This window comes from Rosa chinensis, chromosome 5 (assembly GCF_002994745.2).
Source record: "Rosa chinensis cultivar Old Blush chromosome 5, RchiOBHm-V2, whole genome shotgun sequence".
Classification (NCBI taxonomy): domain Eukaryota; kingdom Viridiplantae; phylum Streptophyta; class Magnoliopsida; order Rosales; family Rosaceae; genus Rosa; species Rosa chinensis.
This window is the reverse complement of record NC_037092.1, coordinates 74,618,658-74,634,970: the sequence shown is the minus strand read 5'-3', so window position 1 is coordinate 74,634,970 and position 16,313 is coordinate 74,618,658.

The window sequence follows — 16,313 nt, the reverse complement described above, 5'->3', positions numbered from 1 at the left end:
TAAATTGTGGAGTTATTGGATTTTGAGGAGCAGGGTGGCTCCAGGAGATTATGGATGATTTGTTAGAAGTGTGATTGAAATTCTACAGGTTTTGGGTAGTCCATTTTTACGGGTAACTCTGCTGAATTTTCGGTAGAGTTATTCTTAAGGTGGACTCCACAGGGCCACCTCGGATTTCAGGGTGAAATTCGGGGCGGATCCTGTCAGTTTTATCCACTCATCCACAAGCTTCCACACTGCAGCTGATGATGTACACAAAATTTGGAGATGCTCTACACAATATTGAATGCAATGAGTTGCAATTTTCGTGTGGGGACAAAATTATGTTCTACTAGTATAATATAGTAGAACAAATCATGTTTATAGTCATAAAGTTATCATTATTAGGCTGTTGTAAAGTTTTTGATGAAAAAGAAAAAAGGGAATCCAAAAGAGTTTTGAAATCCTCTATGTCTGCCGGAAAATAAGAGTTTAGAATTTGAGGATGATTGACTTGCCAAATAGAAAAAGAGAAATTTTAAATACACACCCCCAATTACTTAATACACACCCCATTTTCAATACACCACTCATTTAATTTACCATTCTAATATTTTACTAAATACACAATCCAAAGTACCTAAAATACCCTTAATCTCAAAAATCATGAAATATTATATTATTTGACTATATTAAGGCTACTATTTAGTATGATTAGTACAAGTTGACATTTGCAAAAGGCCATATTGATTACTTGTGTTAAATATTAGGAAATCCTTAAAGATTTATTACTGTTCCTTTCAAATCTTTAAACATGAGAATAATAAACAAGATGAAGAACACACACCTCAACAGTGTGTTTGGATGAAGGACAAAATGATGATATTTAAAATGAAAATAAGCAATTCATAACTTCTTAACATGAATTATCTCATTTGACATTCTATACTTGGAAATTATGAATTTCTCTATGGAAAGAAATGAATGAATTGATTGTCCGAATTCTTCACTTTAATTTCCATCAAAATATGTATCATTTCGAATTTCCGTACAAAAGTTTACTTTTCTTACTTTATTAGTTTCCAAAACAAGGTCATTTTCATTTTCAATATTTTAACTTGTTTTAAATCTTCTTAATTTATTACACATTTCAAATTTTGAATAAATACAACCAAACAATGGAAATTACAATTTATGGAAATTCTAATTGATGGAGTGGCAGATTTCATCGTTTTAAAATTTTTCAACAATTTATAATTATTTCATCCAAACACAACATAATTGAAGAGAAGATTGTTGAGCGAGATCTTAAGAATCCATGTCAATGGTCGAAATTGATATGATGAAGTGTGGAGAAGAAAGATGTATTACAGCGTCCAAGGTTTAGAAGAAGAGACGTAAAAAAGAATATAGGCGTGATTCAATTTTTTTTCTTCTTCTAATATATAGATGTCAATTTTGGACATTTAATCTACCTATAAAATTTGATTTAAAATATAAAATAATAGGGATGTGTATTAAGTAATTAGGGGTGTGTATTTAAAATTTCTCATAGAAATAATAATAATAATAATAATAATAATAATAATAATAATAATAATAATAATAAGAATAATAATAATAATAATAAGGGTGAGGCTATTGCCACTCTATAATTTTTTTGTTCACCCTACTTGCTCATTACACCCTACATTTTTAATTTCAATTATTATATTTACTTATCCAACCTATTTCTCTTTCCAGGAATATCCTCCATCATAGGACATTTAAAATTTAAAAAGAAATTTTGTTTAACGAAAATTTCTCATTTAATTTATATCAATTAAAAAGACGTCCTAAAATATATTAAAGTTTCCTAATAAAATCATAATTTGATTTAGTTCCACTTTTTTATTTTTTTCATTCAATTTCAATGTTCGTTTATTTCAATCCATATTAAAAAAAATTAGTAAGTGCTACTATGAGCATTGAAAAAAAGATTGATTTTTTTTTTCGTGTTTTAAATTTTTTACTTTCGGTGTTTATAAAGGTATTATAAAGATTTTGATGCAGTTAACACTAATGGTTTTGTGAATTGAATAATGAATTAACGATGAGGACGCAACAAAAAGAAAAAAAATAAAATTGTAATAAATTAAAATTTGGATGGAGAAGATGAAAATTAATGTTATCAGAAGAGAAATTAAGTAGTTTTGTATTTAATGAAGGAAAAAACAGAGGTGAGGATGAGAGGGCCTCCGGTTTTTGCGGAGCAACCCGGAAGAGCGAAACCTAGGTTTCGTGATTGCGGTGTGGTTTCCAAACCAGACAGAGGTGAGTGAAGGGCGGCGTGGATGTGGAGAGGCCATGGTCTCTTTTGCAACGACGTCGGGATCTCGACCTGGCTTTTCAAAGGCTCTGGTTGAGTTAATGCTCGGCTGAGGGTGGTTCTATGAACATGGGGTGCTGGATCGGGTTGGAGCAGAGGCGTTACTGTCGACACCGTTAGGTTTCGGGGCGACTGGGATCTGTATCGTTGTGGCGGCTTCCACTGACCAAGGTTAGGCTTAAGTCGGGGCTGTTGGAGACGATGGCTCCGGTGTTGTCGAGCTATGGGGTTGTGCTAAGCTTCGTGGAGGTGGCAGGAGGGTCGGTGATGATCGGGCCGGTGGCTTGGACTGGTCTGCTAGAGATTAGTGCGGCGGCGGATCACGGGCAAGAAGACAGTCCAGAAAAATCGCCGAGAGACCCTAGTTTTGAATTAGGGTTGACTGGTTGGTTGACTTGGCTGCTTTCTGGGCCGATGATGACTGGGCCTAGGGCACAAACTGGACTGAAGGCAGGGACTGGGCCTATTTGGCTCAAATCTGAAAATGGGGGCTATATGCTGCAAACTCTCAGGAAGAGCCCAAAGAGCAACTTGATGCTGAGGTTGTCGGCTACGGAGGAAGCTGAATATGGTGTTGGTTCCAACCCTATAGGGAAGGGACTTGAACTTTCTTAAGTCCTCTCAGCTTTTAGACATTCTGGACTCAAGCCTTTTGAAGTAGGGGTGATTTCTATATGCTTTTCTAAGACGTTTCTAGTTGATATTTGTACCACAATTGCGTGTTTAGCAGATTAGACTAGATGAATATTTTTTCCCTAGAGAGCGAGATTATTCTTGCATAGGTTAGGCTTGCTGTTCAGAGAGCGTCCCTTTAGACTTTAATGAGTTTAGATATGGTTTAGATAGGTTATCTGGATTATCTCTGGAGTTCTTATTTAAGTTCTGTTAAACTCTGGCCTGTTTTCATGGCTTGATTACTAATGCAATCATTCCTATTCAAAAAAAAAAAAAAAAAATAGTTTTGTATTTAATTAGTTATGTATTTAGTTTTCCTTAAAGATTTAAATTTTAGAAAATTAGTGTACTTATTAGTCATTTTGCATTTGGGTAATATAGTCTTTCAATAATTCAAATATTTATAAGGTGAATAAAGAAAATGGTAGGGTGGCAATAGCCGCACCCTAATAGTAATTATAAGGAATGGTAATTAGGGTAATTTTTAAAAGAAAATTGAATTAAAGAAATAAAAAAATAGAGGGGGTGTGTGAATAGAGGAAAAGAGTGTGTGAATGGCACCACCCTTTATTAATACTAATTCTAAATTATTATTATTATTATTATTATTATTATTATTATTATTTTAGAAGAACTAATTCTAAGTCTAATCATGCAACACGTGACAAATGTGTATGGAATGGTCAATGGTAGAATCAGCACCTTTTGGTAAGGTGGGGAAGCAAATTTGAGTCCCTTTAACCCAAACTATCGAAATCCCTTTCCTTCCGCCCAAGGTTTTCTCTTTAAAAACATTCAGAGTCTGTTGGCGCTCATTTTCCCCACCATGGGCACTTTTGTCCGGAGCTCTTCTCCGATCCGAGGTCATGTGCCTCTCCATTGGCGTAGCTGCATTAGGACCGAAGGAGTCAAGCGACCCTTCTCATATTTCTAAACTGACACTATTAGTAGAAATTTTCTGATTTTTCCTTGAATGTAATGTCATAATAGCATGATAACTAACCCTTCTGGTAAAGAAATAAAAATTCGCGGCCCAATTTAAAACTCAACCTTCAGCTCATTGAATAACCCTCCCATAAATTTTTCCATTTGGATTTTCTTCTATTCCTCTTTTTATCTCACCACAAATTCAACCTCCCATGATTTTTTATTAATTTTAGGACCTAAGTTATTATGTAAATAGGTTACCGGAAGGATTTTATTATCAGTCTTCGTTTGTTTCTTCTATGGTAAATCCAATCAACAAGCTACTGAAATTATTATTCATAATATCATCTATATTCCTCAAAATCTTAAACACGCCTTTTAGTTGTTATTTAATTGTTTATTTTGTGTGTGTCTATATATATATATATATATATATATATATATATATATTTATACAGTCCGTCTCAGCTGCGGAAGTCCGTATAGTGCGGACGGCATGGATTTCCAGTTTCCCCCCACTTTCCAACCATATTTTCACACCTCAACCGTTCAGTTTATAGGTCCTAATGTATAGATCACCTCTGCAAAATTTCAGCCAATTTGGTGATCGTTAAGGAATCCAAAACTGCAATTTATCATTATAAATATGAATGGTTCCGGTTTGACAGATTCGGTCCGTTCGTGTAAATTGCAGTTTTGGATACCTTAACGATCACTAAATTGGCTGAAATTTTGCATAGGTGATCTATACACTAGGACCTAAAAATTGAACGGTTAAGATGTGAAAATGTGATTGAAAAGTGGTCGAAAACAGGAAATCCGCACCTGAGAAAAATCCTATAATTATATATATATATATATGTATGTATATTATATATATATATATATATATATATATATATAAGAAATTTCCTGAACCTATTCACTACGATTATGATTGTTTTAGAATAATTTTTTGAACCAAACATCAATTTTATTCAACTCAAGCCAGGATGGCACGGATACATACTTTTCCTTGCCATGCCAAGGACAAGTTTAGGACGTGGTATGCTAGCACCACTTATTAGACAACTAGTGCTCACTTATTCAAAAGCGAGCCTAAGAACTATGAAAACTAACGCATAGTAATTTGGCAAAGTTTAGAAAGAAAATAACAAAAATTAAATTTGTTCCTTGCCCTTAACATTAGGCTAGGAGGCTTGGAAAGATAAGCAAAACAAGTCTCTTGCGCATCCACAATCTTCTTGGACTTTGGGGGATTTTTATTCCTTGACCCCCAGAGGTCTTCCTCTTTTCTTCTTTGTCTCAGAGCTTGTTGGCATCACATCTTTAGGGGCCAGAATATTTCCAGGCGCTTCAATCATACCCAGGGACCTGGAAGAGAACTTACTTGTGAACATTGGCATTTTTTGCTTTTTTGCCTGAATATTAGGGAGAAGAGGCTTGAATAACTCTGGCAGCAGAATCTTGAGCTTTTGGGGAGATTCAACAGGAGAGGGAGGTAGCTGGCACTTGTCCCCCCTATGCTCTTTGTTACCTTTTACAACCGATGCAGCTGTGCCTTTGTCTTCAAAAGCTTTTGGGCCATTAGTCTTGCTAGCCGGTTCAGATAACTCCTTCTCAAGATCCATGTAGTCACTTGGAGCATGAGATACAGGTTCTGGTGTGTCTGTGTCTGGACCTGCAATCACCGCCAACGCTAAAGGTTGGTGTACTGCCTTTTCACTCTATGTTGGCTTTAAGGCTCTGTCACGCAGTATGATAGGTTTGCGTGCTTTACCTGTATCCTTGGGTTGGAATAGAGACCTGCAAATAGATGGGAGTATTGAAAACGAAAGGTTCCATCCATGAATTTGTTAGTAGCAAAACCTAGAGAAGAACTAACAATTTCCTTCCTTCGTTCTCCAGTCCCACGAACTGAATCTAGTGTAGCATGGGTACCATGTAATGGACAATGATCTCCCTCATGATAGATTAAATTACAATTATCACACTTACCCACCAGATTCTCAAAAAAAATAAGAAATTTCAACTTCAACCTTAGGAGCAAGTTTTAGGGTTTTCTTGAGGGAAAACGGTTTGGAGATGTCATATGCAATATGAACCCTAATCTTACCCTCATTTGCAAAAGTTTATCATCTAATTCAAGGAACTTACCGGCCACCGATGCAATGTTTTTGATCATGTCAGGTTCCTCAAACAATGGCGGGATGTTGTGGATTCGTACCCAGAAGAAGAGACTAAGGTCTGATTAATTTCTTCAATTGGCGTGATTCCATCATATTCCTGAAGCACAACCGATGCATGATTGAACCTCCATGGTCCATCCTTTAACACCTTGTTGCGATCCTTACGTAGGTCAAAAGCTAGGACGAAGCGGTTTGGCGACCTTTCTTGAATCTTGAAACCCTTATCAAGGACCCATACTCTCTTGAAAAAAGTTTCAAATCATTCAACAACGGCGGCTTTTTGATAGCGGATGAGTGAACAAGTAGGATTGTTTGGAACATCGAAGAGAGCCCTCAGAGGTTTGGGAGAAGTCGATCACATCGCTGCTAGCAAGTGCAAGCGACGCAACAAAAGATAATGTGACATCGTCAATGATGGACATATTGACTGGATTGGGAGTCGGAGGTTTATTTGCTATGTTTGACGGCTGCACACAGAGCACGATCTTAGGGTTTGCTATGCTTAAACCAAGACTTTTTTTGTTTTATTGTTTTAGAATAATTTGTTATGCCTAAAGTAGTGAAAATCATTTACAAATATAATTTTACGATTTTTTTGTTTAATCTTATAATTACTTATATTTTGACCCTTCTAAAATTTTTTAGCTTTGCCACTGTACCTCTCCTCTCCCTTTTTTGTCTTTCCCTTTATGTTGATTGTCTTCTTGTTTGGTCTTCACCTTTGTTTATTCCTCAAGTGCAAACCCCCAAAATTTCAAATCTCTTCTTCTTCCTCTTAAACCGGTTGTTGTCCCTGTGTGTCGCTCTCTATGGCGGCTCTTATCCCTTTCCTTCTACTCTGACTTGTAAATATGCTCCTTGGAGCTCTGTTCAAAATGGGGTTTGCCCGTTAGTGCACCCGGTGATGCTAAAAGGGTCTGAACATCCTCTGGATGCCTGTCCCTCCAATCCCTTTGTGGATCTTTCCTCCCTCTCTCTTCAACTAGTTTTTCAGGTTGATCTATTGGCAGAAGATGTTCTCCAATTCGGAGATGGTTTGAGATTTGGGTTTCTTGTCTTTGATTCTGGTTTGTTGTTGGTTGGGTGTTTGATCAGAACTATGATAGGTCTGCCTGGTTTAAGCCATGTTGTCTTTCTTTGTTTGTTCGTCTGAGACATCTCGATCTTCCTAGTAGTGAAGTTTGCTGTTCTCTCCATGGCATCAATGCATTAGATATCACGGTGTCGTCCTCCTTGCTGAGATACTACTAGGGCGGCTCTTATTTTGGCCCGCCTGGTTTCTGTCGCTGAGTTTGTTTGCCTTTTTCTTTCCTCTGTTTTAGGTGGCCTGTTGGTTGGGTCTTGCATTGTATTTGGTCAAATTGTAGTCTTACTTTTGATTCATGCAGAGCTTGTTTGCTGGCCAAAAAAAAATTGAATCCCTTTTCTCCTAAATTTTTTTTCTTCTTGTCTTCACTTTACCAATTATGTCATTCTCTTGCACTCCCATTCTCTCTCCTACCAGGGGAGTCTCCATCCACTGGTGGACCCAGCATAGGACAACTAGCGGATTACGCGCCCACTGACTTTTTGTTCACAGTGTTATTCAATGATGATGTATAATCTAGCAGACAAAGTTTTGGTCTAAATATAGCATATATGCCCCAACAACCAATCATTTTCAACTTACAGTAAAGAGATGTGTCATGTACCCACTAAGCCCAATGCTTTAATAAGATATAATATTAATTGATAAAATAAGTCTGAAAGATGTGGCAGCCAAAAAGACCTATTCTTTTTTTTGAAAGAAAGGGTTGGTCCATTAATGAAACCATAGAATACATGGGGGGGGGGGGGGGGGGGGGGGGGACATAATACCTTAACCCCAAATTACAATAAACCTCAAGAGAACCACCCGAGATAATAACAGACTTCTCATCTAAGAATATGCATTCTTACATGCACCCTTTAGTGAAGAGTCCTCTACGGGCTACTCTATTCATTTTACAATTGTGGTGACAAGCCGGAAAGATAATGCTCACTCGGAGTCATGAGTTACCAATACTATCAACTTTCCTAGTATGCTGCCACCGGAAATATAACCTGGTGACACTTAGTTTCATTATGCCACTAAGAGGCTGCGACAATTTAATAAAGCAAGGAACTCGCCTCCTACCTAGAGCAGACATGGCATGCAAGGTGTGCAGGCCAGGACAAAGCCCACATCTCCAAACCAAAACGTGGTAAGGACTTATGAAAATCATAAAATAAGTTGCAACAAAAGAACAAAACAATCTGAAAATTAAAAGCAATACAACCCTGATTGGGCCTAACACCATGACCTAGGCCTAAGACCCAACCAAAAATGTGGAAAAGCCCCACCAAGCCTGGAAGAGTTCCAGTCGCAATCCCACTGTCGCACACCCACCACCATCCGCTGATCGAGCCTTCACCACCGCCGCAGCACTGCGGTGAATACGCTACCACTCGCCGGACCTGAGATGACAACTCCCGTTGGCCAGATACTAGATCTGGAATGGGTTTGGCATCACCGATCAATTAAGATCGGATCGATCTTCCCCTGGCAAAAAGATCTTCGATCCCAGCTTCCCTCGTCCGCGTGGCCCCTAACTCCGTCTAGCCTTAGCACCCCATAGCTGTGAATGCCGCATGCACGACCATCTCAACCCTGACAGCCACCATCGAACCTGACCACTCTTCCAGCCATCCCAATCTCCTTTCCCCATCCTTGATTCGCATTTCAGACCCAAATCCTCCACCAACCAATCAAGCAGCCAAAGTAGTGCTAGAACACGAGGTCCTGTCTGACAACGATGTCACTAGAACGTGCCGCCGGACGGAGAAGCAAAACAACTTTTTCTAGATCTAGCGCGTGGAGGCGCGTTCACTTCAATGTCAATTTTATCTCTTGCTTTTCTTTGGACAGAGAGCTTTTAAATAATAAAAGAAATATTAACATTTAATAAAAGAATAAACATAAAAGCTTGACCTATATTCCTATAGAGATTATTGATGACATGCAGAAAGCTCCCAAACTCCCTAAATAAACACAACATGCAGTCTTATACACAATTTATTCAATACTGTAGATCTTTCTCTTTATTATTAAATGTTGTTTCTGTATAAGACTTCATTTTAATTACTCTTTCTTATAGCTTCTTTTGTAGATTTTTCGCAAATGGCAAAACTTTATCTTTCGATTATGTGCTAGTAAAGTTTTCAATTTTATTGACTAATACACTTCAAATTTTCCCCCACATAAATAAATTTCTTGTCCGCCACTGTCTCCATCCCATTCTCAACCCAATCAAAGCTCATTGGATTTCCCCTATTCCCTTTTCTGAAAACTAAAATCAACAACTCAACGACAAAAGATTACATAAAGAAAAACAAAAACAAAATTCAATAAGATGGTCGATGGATAATAGTAGCAGGAGCGTTAATGACAAGACCATGATTACCATCTTCATTCGCATTTATTTTTTCCATCCTCAATCCCTCTCCTCCCCCATAGGATTCTCCATCTCCATCTCAATGTTCATCAAATTTCTTTTTCCCTAATCTCTAACTAAAATCAACAACAAAAGGTTATAATAAAAACAACATGAATTCATCTTTTACAAAGTACAAAGTACAACGATTTTTCTTGTCATCTTAATCTTCCATAATAATAATAATAATAAATAAATAAATAATAATAATAATAATAAAACCACAAAAAATTGGGTCAATAATTAGGCCTTCTTGATCACTGAAGACTTGAAGAGGTTTACTTATGCCCCATTTCTACTCTATGACTTGAGAGTATATAGTAGCATGGTTTTATTTATTTATTTTATTATTATTATTATTTTTTTGCATTATAGTAGGCACTAGGAAATTCCTGCTCGCACGATGCCACATGTATTTTTTTTCTTGCCAAGTTTTATTATTCAAAGTTTATGAAATATTGTACAGTTATGTTACAAAAGTGGAAATACTAAGTAGAGTCGGGTATCTTAATTAGAGTTATCGATTTACATTTTTCAAAAAATTGATCTCCTAAAGCTATTTTGTAATATCCTAGTTGCAAAATTGGTGTGTCAACAAAAATAGCCTAACAACTTTTTTACATCTACTCCTCCGAGGTGTTATCGGTTGTTTCTTATGCAGTTAATGTTGGCTGTGACTTGCTGTTACTGTAAGTCATAACAGCGGAGGGTTAGTAGATATTTTAATATCTGCTTGAAGCATGTAAATAATAAGGTTTCGAGTTGGAACCATATTATACGTAAAAGGCATGATGTGTTTGTAATTATTGGCTCTACATCAGGGTTTCCAATATAGAAATGATGTGTTTGTTATACAAATAAGTAGAGTTTCTAAGTGTAAACTCCAACATACATAAGAGAATATTTCAACATTGGAACTTCATATGCAGATGAGAGCAATATCTAAAATTTAAGTATAAGGTCGTTGACCCAAAGCACCAAAATAAGAAAAAATTATCCTACTTTTCCCAACAACAGTTTTTTGTTCCCACTTACTCAATATGACCATTTTGCCCTCAACACAATTATAGAATTACAGCTACTGCCATTCTGTCTCCAGACGTCTCTCTCTCTCTCTCTCTCTCTCTCTCTCTCACTCTCTCTCTCTCTCTCTCTCTCTCTCTCTCTCTCTCTCTCTCTCTCTCTCTCTCTCCCCCCCCCCCGGTCGCTCCACTCTTAGTCAACGACGTTCTCACTGGCGACGAAGTTACCAATAGCAATGGCGACTAGAGCCTCCAAATCCAGATTGAGACTCCTCGCTGGCGACATCAATTTTCTTCTGCAACTCGACTCTCTCTAGACGCCGTCTCTCTCTCTCTCTCTCTCTCTCTCTCTCTCTCTCTCTCTCTCTCTCTCTCTCATCCTTCTCAACCCAACGCCTCTGATTCCAATCGACAAGGCCCAGCCTTGATTCCGAATCCGAAGACGATTTGGTGACCAGCAACAGAGGAAGATGATCCAAGTCACTGGATGCCGATGCTTGAGAGCTCTGTCCCCGATTCGTGGTCATAGTCAACGTCATCATTTGGGATTAGAGAGCCCAAACGTCTCCGGCGCTCGACTCAAGCCAGTGGCAGTGGAGAATGATAATCCGGGTGCCCAAAGCTTTTCTCTAGGTGCCCAAATTCCTGTGGACGGCAGCTGGTGACTGGAATCCTGCGAAAGTTGACCTGATTCCTGCGGCCGGTGACTGGGCTTTGGCGAAGTCTCCTATGGTCTCTCTCTCTCTCTAAGTAACAAAAGGGTGAGGGTAAAATGGTATTAAAAAAAATTAAAAAACAAAATAAAAATCTTAATGGGGTATTAGGGAATACCTCATTAGAGTGTTTTGGGTAAGAGGGAATTAAAAAAACTTAATGGGGTAAGTGGGAAAAAAATCTCTAAAAATGGGGTAAATGGACAAAAACCCTTAAGTATAAAATATCTAGGCAACACAGTGGGAAAACTGTTCTTATTAGTATATTATGGCTTCGAGTAAGCATTTACTTTCCCGTATGTCGCCACATCTGTAAAGCGAATAGAGTAGCCAGAAGTGCACTCTTCGCTAGTTGGTGCCTATTTAGAATACATACTTTAGTGGAGACTCTTGTTATTATCTCGAGTTGTTCTCCTTATATTTATTGTAATTTGGGGTTCAGGTATTATGTCCCCCCCATGTATTCTGAAGTTTCATTAATGATCAAGGTGTAAGGGCAGCTGTTCTGGCCCTCTTTCAAAAAAAAAAAAAAATCTAGGCAAAATTGTGCTAGATATTTTCTGGCAAATAGTAACAGGGGCTACTGAGGTATCTAACTTTGAGTAAAAACATCAAAACTCGATAGTCCATGAGGAAATTGTTGGAGGCTAAGTAAACCTTAGAAATATCATGACATCAAATTTGTCATAGATATTTAGTGAATCCAGACAACTAAAACATGTATAGTCAACATTCCAAATCGAAGCAATGACATTCAGGAAACACAGACAGTGAGAACACGTAAACTTAACACTCCAAATAGAAGGTTATGCATCTGGAACCTTAGTTTGTCTCATTTCAAAACATAGAGCAATTCATGAACAAAATTAATTAAAGACAGGAAGAATAGAAAATGAAACTACTATTTTATATTTAGGGGGTGTATATCATTTGAAATTGAAAACCCAATGATCAAGTCATGTTGAAGAACAATTGGGAATGCAGGATGCTAGATTTGAAAAGCTTGTTTGAGAACAGAGATATCCACCACCTAAGAAGATTCATTGGATAATGCAGGCTAGGGTTTTCATTATAGAATAAGAAGAATATACAAAAAAATCAATAATAAGAAAGCAATAGGCTGATAATTTAGTACTAATCACTCAACTTTAGCAAAAACTACGGAGAAGTATTGAAATTAAAGCAAACAACTTTCATTGAACACAATTGTAGAGTACGTGATTGCTTACCCTCAAGACCTTATTGGATCAGTTTCAGACAGCCCCCAGGTTCCAACTGTCTCCAACAATTTTGTCCGGCTCACTTAAATCTCTTTCGATGACATGCACGCGGCATCCTCCCTGTAACAAAAAGCAAATTCATGTATAAGTTTGAAGCTCAATTTAGAGCCATTACAACAATGATCTCAAACCTAAATGTAATATACTTCAGGTAATTACATGAGAAAGAAAGAAAGAAAGAAAGAAAGAAGCAAAGCAATGTAGTCCTCAAAAGCATTAAAGGTTTTACATTTTGGCCAGATCTTTGAAACTGGGGGAAATGTAGCAGAAATTTGATTCCAACAAATAAAGCAGGAACTATTTCCAGTTTTTATATTACGAAGTAACCACAATGAGAAACTAAATAATCCAGGTGTTTCGTCTGAGTTAGTTCTTTAAACTATCAAATATCTAAAAAACCGAAATTCCAAACCACATGCATAAAATTAACTGTACTACAAAACTGCGTCTTTCACAGTAGTGAAAGAATATGTTAGTTAGTTTTGAATTTATATTATTTTTCAAATAAAGATTCAATAGTTTGAATGTATTTATATATTACATAAAATAACTAAAAATGAATGTTTTAAATCAACATAAATTATTGAGAGCCTCATCTCGCTTTCTATATTTATAGCGAGATAGTTAAAAGTTATAATGGACAGCTACTTAGAGAGTGAGCATCTTTAGCAAACTCTCTATTTTGGCTCCTTAACTACTTTGGAGAGCATGTTTATCTTTTAAATACTTTAGCAGCTGCACCAGACTCCTAAGTGACCCTCCATTATAACTTTTAACTATCTCGCTCTTAAATATGGAGAGCTAGATGAGGCTCTCTATAATTTAAAACATTTATTTTGAGTTATTTTTATGTAATTTTATAAATATATTTAAACTGTTTAATCTTCATTTAAAAAATAATATAAATTTAAAGCTAACTAAAATAGAGAGCACTGTTGATGTGAACGTATTTCTAAAGTGGCTAGCCAAAATGACTTTTTAGCTACTTTGGCTATAATTTGACTCAAAAATGGCTAGCATTGCTACGAACTTCTTTAGGAGACTCTCTATCTTGGCTCATTAACTATTTTAGACAGCATGTTTAATTTTTTATTAATTTTAGCAGCAGCACTAGACTCCTAAGTGACTCTCTATTTTAACTTTTACTCTTTTAGCTATCTCGCTTAGAGAGCATGTTTAATTTTTTATTAATTTTAGCAGCAGCACTAGACTCCTAAGTGACTCTCTATTTTAACTTTTACTCTTTGAGCTATCTCGCTTAGAGAGTATGTTTAATTTTTTATTAATTTTAGCAGCAGCACTAGACTCCTAAGTGACTCTCTATTTTAACTTTTACTCTTTGAGCTATCTCGCTTAGAGAGTATGTTTAATTTTTTATTAATTTTAGCAGCAGCACTAGACTCCTAAGTGACTCTCTATTTTAACTTTTACTCTTTGAGCTATCTCGCTCCTAAATATAGAGTAGGGATGGCAATGAGGCGGGTTGAGGATGGGGATCACAATACCATTCCCATCCCCGAGATCATTCTCCACCCCCATCCCTAATAAAAATATTTTGGGGATTCCCCATTGGGGACTAAGCCTCCAAACCCGCCTCAAATCCCTCATAAGAATTTAATAAATAAAATAATTTTTTTCTCATATTGCCTTTTTTAAAATCAAAATTTACAACAAATAAAATTAAATATTATTAAATTCATAAATCATAATTCAGTGAGTGCAAAAGTCAAAACACCATTAAAGTAAAAGTGTAGTCATTAAAGTAAAGTAGTAAATGTATATATTTATGATTTATATTATAAAAAATAATATATATAAATTAAATATATGTATATATTATTAGGGCGGGTTTGGAGATAGGGATCACAATACCATCCCCGCCCCATCCACAATCTTAGATAGCGGGGATTGGGGATCCTCATCCCCATTCCCTATTTGTCCCTGAATTCTCTCCCCATTAGGGGTGGGTATCCAATGGAGCTCCACCCCGCTGGGGATTTTTGTCATCTCTATTATAGAGAACGAGATGAGACTCTTTATTATTATTATTTTTTTAATTTAAAACATTTCTTTGAACTCATTTTATGTTTAAAAAAAAAAAAAGGATTAAAGGATTTCACTGCTAGCCCCATGGTGACTCAATCCTAGGTAGTGGGCGCTCTAACTCATTCAATGTAATTTTCAAATAAATTTAAACTATTTTTCCTTCATTCAATAAATAATATAAATTCAAGTCTAACTAAAATAGAGAGAACTGATGCAGACGTATATATTTATAAAGTGATTAGCCAAAATGACTTTTTAACTACTTTGACTAAAATTTGACTAAAAGATACTCAGCATTGCTAAAGATGCTCTTAGAAGTCTAGTGCAGTTGCTAAAATAAAAAATAAAAAATAAAAAAAAAAGTTAAACATGCTCTCCAAAATAGTTAAGGAATCAAAATAGAGAGTCTGCTAAAAATGTTCTTATTCATGCATCATTTTCAATTAAATGTAGGGGTGCGCACAAAACCGAAACTGGGCAAAAAACTACCCGACCCGAACCGGAAGAACGGTCCGGTTAACTGACCCGATCAAAAAGAGTAGGAAAATTCAAAGGACCGAGCCGATCCGAATTGATGCGGTGCGGCTTCGGTATCGGGTTTGAGACTGACCGAAAAAAACTGACCCGACCGAATTTAATTAATATATATTTATATTTATTTTTATTAGCTATTTATTTCCTATTGGTGCATATATCCTTACAATATATCTTATCGCAGAGTATTCCTATGACTAAATAAAACTGAAAAGTGGGAACCCTAGCTCTCATTCGCAATTGTCTCTCTCCACACACAGACACAGCCGCTCTCAGTCTCTCTAGTCTCTACTCTCCAGTCAAAAACCCTAGCCCTAAACCAGAACCTAGTCAGATCGGCGATTGCAGCTCGCAGCTCTACATCAGCTCGCAGCTTGCAGCTTTACATCAGCTCTTTGGCTCTCTTAGACTAAGATCGATTCAGATTGGCTCATTCGATTCATTCGCTCTCGGCTCTCTGGTGAGTTTTTGAAACCAAAATCTCTTCGATTCATTCCATTCATTCGCACATTTATACTGGATTTTGACTTTATACTGTGTTTTGGCTTTTGACTATGTTGATGTGGTTTTAGTGTTTTACTGGTTTAGATTTACAGGTTTTGAGACTAGGTTTTGACTATTGAACTGTTGACTATGTTGCTTTATAGTTTATACTGTGTTGTTGTGTGTTGATGATAAGCTTGAGTTTTGATTTATAGCTTGCGTTGCTGAGTCTAGCCTGATAAGCCTGAGCAAGGTAAAATTTTGTTTTAAGTTTTCTTCTTTTAAGTGTAACTTTTGTTCAAATCTGTAAACTTTTCACTTTTGCTCAAATATGTTAGTTTTTGTTCTAACATTGTTTTCATGTTTGTGCTGCTAGATGTTGGAATTACCAATCTTTCAGATATTGAAGAGTGATTCTGCAGATCCGCTTGGTACAACCGTACAAAATACAAAGTTAATTGGATTAGTTTATCTTGCTGCAGCTCTGCCTGTCTCTTACAGTTGCTAATATGCTTTGTTTATAGATTATGGTCGATGGAAGGGAAGTAGCCAAGATGAAGAATGAAGAATGAAGAATGAAGAGGAGAAAGCCAAGCAGAAGTGTTG